A 6,000-nucleotide genomic window follows, 5' to 3' on the forward strand; every position below is an offset into this window, starting at 1 on the left:
TATGTCCAATACTTTGACTATCCCTTCTTAAATGCTATAGTCCTCCATGTGAAAAAAACAACAACAAAACACTTGCTTCTTGGGTCGACGTTTTGTCTGCCGTGGCTCACATTACATTGCTATGTCCTGTAAGCGCTGCAGCCAATCAGTGGCCACTGATGGGCCGCAGTGTTCAGTCACAAGAAACTCCATCTGACAAATTATGAAAGCTGCAGCCCATCAGCGTTGGTTGGTAAACTGCAGCTTTCACATGACTTAACAAGGTAATGAGAGCGCCGACAGACGGCACATGGGGCCGGTCCAGAGAGTGAGTATATGCCTTTTATTTTACATGGGAGACAATAGCAGGGTTAGCTATATAGTGGGCATTGCCTTTAAATGTTTTATCTCACCCCGGAGCTGGATTCTCAGTTACACTGCCCAGTACCACTCATAATGTCCTCTATGCTGCTTCTTTCTAGTAAGTGTTTTATCTTATCCCACTGTTGGATTCACAGCTACACTGCTCCGTATTGCTGTATTATGTCCTCCATGTTGATGATATTTCTGAACATGTACTACATAGAAATGGGAGAACAGGAATCCCTCACGTCTGTGTGTGCTGTGTATGGGAGACATCATAGCCGCACGTCTACACCCAGTAGCTCTGAGAGATGAAAGAAGCACCTCGGAGTGGAAAATGCAGAATTCAAGTCATATATAGGTTATTCCTTATGGACTTATTTCAAGCAGTCACCTAACGCTACACGTACATGTCTGGACATTTCTTAGAGTGGCTTTAGATAAAATCTGCCGCTGATACTCTGGTTTTCCCATACGTTTCACTGTGCGGTGAGTATTCAGTCTAATTGCTTTTTCATGTGGGGTTTGGATTTGGGGTGGGTTCGGCAGCCGCTGAGGAGGCAATGCTGACCCAGGGTTATTAAAGCCTCCTGTGAAGTAATAAATGATTTGGCCGGGGTCCGCGCTCAGACTCGCTGGCTGCTCGGAGATCACAGCTTTCTCAGTGAAGTCAACGCTGCAGTAAGAAAGTTGATGTTGTATCCAGGTTTGTTATTTATCAATATTTCATGCAGATATTTTTCCCTTCTAGATCTTTTATCCTTCTTTGTACCTGCCCGATGGAAGGACAAGGCAGGGAATAGACGACTTCTGGATGTCTGTGCGTATAGCACCAAGTCCCTGGAGAATTACCCCCTGAATGAGATAGTCCTGGGTCAGTAAGACATTTAGTGAAAGTGCCCAGGTATCTGTCACTATGTGACTCTATAGGCATATTCATACATTAATATCACTATATAACCGTAGTGCTATATAGTGCCCACATATATACAGTAGCACACCCTCTGCACACCGTGTCATTCAGTAACCATTGCTGCTTTCAGTGCACAGTGCACACTGTGCTTGGTTAACGGCGCTATGCATTGCCTAGCCCTAGATAAATGGTGCATATTACCATTGGCCGTTCTTTACTTTGTTAGTGCACACACTTAGCCAAACATTACCAATTTACTCATCTCACATAGTGCAAGTGCCAGCATTGAGGATGCAAAATTCTGGGTATTTAAAGTAGTTTTCCAGGATAGTGCAACTGTGGCATGCCAAATCTATACAGCATGTAATATACACACAGTCAGGATTTAGCTCTGCTCACCAGGGGTGTACATAGAAATCATGGAGCCTTATAGCAGAAGATCCAATTGGGCCTCCCCCGTCCTAAGAAAATGAATATTCGGCAGGGTCACAGAAGAGCATGTCTCACAACTTTGCAACCCTTACAAAGTAATTTTCCTACTATTGAAGCCCCCCATAAAATATGATGACAACAAGTGCCCCCCAAACACAGTAGAGAGTTCTCCCAAGTGGTAACTGTGTAAATCTGCACGTAGTGAGCTCCCCCTAATGGTGACTGTATAAATCTGTATGTAGTGAGCTCCTCCTAGTGGTGGCTGTATAGACCTGTATGTAGTGAGCTCCCCCTAATCGTGACTGTATAAATCTACATGTTGTGAGCTCCCCCTAATGGTGACTGTATAAATCTGTATGTAGTGAGCTCCCCCTAATCGTGACTGTATAAATCTGTATGTAGTGAGCTCCCCCTAATGGTGACTGTATAAATCTGTATGTAGTGAGCTCCCCCTAATGGTGACTGTATAAATCTGTATGCAGTGAGCTCCCCCTAATCGTGACTGTATAAATCTGTATGTAGTGAGCTCCCCCTAATGGTGGCTGTATAAATCTGTATGTAGTGAGCTCCCTCTAATGGTGACTGTATAAATCTGTATGTCGTGAGCTCCCTCTAATGGTGACTGTATAAATCTGTATGTAGTGAGCTCCCGCTAGTGGTGACTGTATAAATCTGTATGTAGTGAGCTCCCCCTAGTGGTGACTGTATAAATCTGTATGTAGTGAGCTCCCTCTAGTGGTGGCTGTATAAATCTGTATGTAGTGAGCTCCCCCTAATGGTGGCTGTATAAATCTGTATGTAGTGAGCTCCCTCTAGTGGTGACTGTATAAATCTGTATGTCGTGAGCTCCCTCTAATGGTGACTATATAAATCTGTATGTCGTGAGCTCCCTCTAATGGTGACTATATAAATCTGTATGTAGTGAGCTCCCGCTAGTGGTGACTGTATAAATCTGTATGTAGTGAGCTCCCCCTAGTGGTGACTATATAAATCTGTATGTAGTGAGCTCCCTCTAGTGGTGGCTGTATAAATCTGTATGTAGTGAGCTCCCCCTAATGGTGGCTGTATAAATCTGTATGTAGTGAGCTCCCTCTATTGGTGGCTGTATAAATCTGTATGTAGTGAGCTCCCTCTAGTGGTGGCTGTATAAATCTGTATGTAGTGAGCTCCCCCTAGTGGTGGCTGTATAAATCTGTATGTAGTGAGCTCCCCCAGTGGTGGCTGTATAAATCTGTATGTAGTGAGCTCCCCTAGTGGTGGCTGTATAAATCTGTATGTAGTGAGCTCCCCCTAATGGTGGCTGTATAAATCTGTATGTCGTGAGCTCCCTCTAATGGTGACTGTATAAATCTGTATGTAGTGAGCTCCCTCTAGTGGTGGCTGTATAAATCTGTATGTAGTGAGCTCCCTCTAGTGGTGGCTGTATAAATCTGTATGTAGTGAGCTCCCCCTAGTGGTGGCTGTATAAATCTGTATGTAGTGAGCTCCCCTAGTGGTAGCTGTATAAATCTGTATGTAGTGAGCTCCCCTAGTGGTGGCTGTATAAATCTGTATGTAGTGAGCTCCCCCTAATGGTGGCTGTATAAATCTGTATGTCGTGAGCTCCCCCTAATGGTGACTGTATAAATCTGTATGTAGTGAGCTCCCTCTAGTGGTGGCTGTATAAATCTGTATGTAGTGAGCTCCCTCTAGTGGTGGCTGTATAAATCTGTATGTAGTGAGCTCCCCCTAGTGGTGGCTGTATAAATCTGTATGTAGTGAGCTCCCCTAGTGGTGGCTGTATAAATCTGTATGTAGTGAGCTCCCCTAGTGGTGGCTGTATAAATCTGTATGTAGTGAGCTCCCTCTAGTGGTGGCTGTATAAATCTGTATGTAGTGAGCTCCCCTAGTGGTGGCTGTATAAATCTGTATGTAGTGAGCTCCCCTAGTGGTGGCTGTATAAATCTGTATGTAGTGAGCTCCCTCTAGTGGTGGCTGTATAAATCTGTATGCAGTGAGCTCCCCTAGTGGTGGCTGTATAATCTGTATGTAGTGACCTCCCCCTAGTGATGGCTGTATAAATCTGTATGTAGTGAGCTCCCCTAGTGGTGGCTGTATAAATCTGTATGTAGTGAGCTCCCCTAGTGGTGGCTGTATAAATCTGTATGTAGTGTGCTCCCTCTAGTGGTGGCTGTATAATCTGTATGTAGTGACCTCCCCCTAGTGATGGCTGTATAAATCTGTATGTAGTGAGCTCCCCTAGTGGTGACTGAACAAATCTGTATGTAGTGAGCTCCCTCTAGTGGTGGCTGTATAAATCTGTATGTAGTGAGCTCCCCTAGTGGTGGCTGTATAAATCTGTATGTAGTGAGCTCCTCCTAGCGGTGACTGTATAAATCTATATGTAGTGAGCCCCCCCTAGTGGTGGCTGAATAAATCTGTATGTAGTGAGCTCCCCCTAGTGGTGGCTGTATAATCTGTATGCAGCGAGCTCCTCCTAGTGGTGGGTGTATAATCTCTATGCAGTGATCTCCCTCTAGTGGTGGCTGTATAAATCTGTATGTAGTGAGCTCCTCCTAGTGATGACTGTATAAATCTGTATGTAGTGAGCTCCCTCTAGTGGTGGCTGTATAAATCTGTATGTAGTGAGCTTCTTCTAGTAGTGGCTGTATAAATCTGTATGTAGTGAGCTCCCCCTAGTGGTGGCTGTATAAATCTGTATGTAGTGAGCTCCCCCTAGTGGTGGCTGTATAATCTCTATGCAATGATCTCCCTCTAGTGGTGGCTGTATAATCTGTATATAGTGAGCTTCTTCTAGTAGTGGCTGTATAAATCTGTATGTAGTGAGCTCCCCCTAATCGTGACTGTATAAATCTGTATGTAGTGAGCTCCCCCTAGTGGTGGCTGTATAAATCTGTATGTAGTGAGCTCCCCCTAATCGTGACTGTATAAATCTGTATGTAGTGAGCTCCCCCTAATGGTGACTGTATAAATCTGTATGTAGTGAGCTCCCCCTAATCGTGACTGTATAAAGCTGTATGTAGTGAGCTCCCTCTAGTGGTGACTGTATAAATCTGTATGTAGTGAGCTCCGCCTAATGGTGGCTGTATAAATCTGTATGTCGTGAGCTCCCTCTAATGGTGACTGTATAAATCTGTATGTAGTGAGCTCCCTCTAGTTGTGACTGTATAAATCTGTATGTCGTGAGCTCCCTCTAATGGTGACTGTATAAATCTGTATGTAGTGAGCTCCCTCTAGTGGTGGCTGTATAAATCTGTATGTAGTGAGCTCCCTCTAGTGGTGGCTGTATAAATCTGTATGTAGTGAGCTCCCTCTAGTGGTGGCTGTATAAATCTGTATGTAGTGAGCTCCCTCTAGTGGTGGCTGTATAAATCTGTATGTAGTGAGCTCCCTCTAGTGGTGGCTGTATAAATCTGTATGTAGTGAGCTCCCCCTAGTGGTGGCTGTATAAATCTGTATGTAGTGAGCTCCTCCTAGTGATGGCTGTATAAATCTGTATGTAGTGAGCTCCCTCTAGTGGTGGCTGTATAAATCTGTATGTAGTGAGCTCCCCTAGTGGTGGCTGTATAAATCTGTATGTAGTGAGCTCCCCCTAGTGGTGGCTGTATAAATCTGTATGTAGTGAGCTCCCCTAGTGGTGGCTGTATAAATCTGTATGTAGTGAGCTCCCCTAGTGGTGGCTGTATAAATCTGTATGTAGTGAGCTCCCTCTAATGGTGACTGTATAAATCTGTATTTAGTGAGCTCCCTCTAGTGGTGGCTGTATAAATCTGTATGTAGTTAGCTCCCCCTAGCGGTGACTGTATAAATCTGTATGTAGTAAACTCCCTCTAATGGTGGCTGTATAAATCTGTATGTAGTGAGCTCCCCCTAGTGGTGGCTGTATAATCTGTATATAGTGAGCTTCTTCTAGTGGTGGCTGTATAAATCTGTATGGAGTGAGCTCCGCTAGCAGTGGATGTATAAATGTGTATGCAGTGAGTTCCCCCTAGTGGTGGCTGGATGCAATCACTATGACCATGTTAGTAGGAGCATTTGCAACCCCCATAGCTGTGTCCTGGTCTTCCTGTGTAACTGGCACACCATTGTTCCAGAAAATTAAGCATTTCTCCCAGAAAATTATTGCAATTACACATGTTTAGTTATTAACATGTTTATTACCTTTGTGTGCATTGGAACAACACAAAAAAACAGAGAGAAAAAAAGCAAATTGAACATAATTTCACACAAAACTCCAAGAATGGGCCAAACAAAATTGTTGGCACCTTTCCAAGGTAAACAACTGTCACGCACAGTGTGGGAAAGACTAAGTG

This window comes from Phyllobates terribilis, unplaced genomic scaffold (genome assembly GCF_046119375.1).
Source record: "Phyllobates terribilis strain yellow unplaced genomic scaffold, ASM4611937v1 Scaffold_9__5_contigs__length_417890890, whole genome shotgun sequence".
Taxonomy (NCBI): domain Eukaryota; kingdom Metazoa; phylum Chordata; class Amphibia; order Anura; family Dendrobatidae; genus Phyllobates; species Phyllobates terribilis.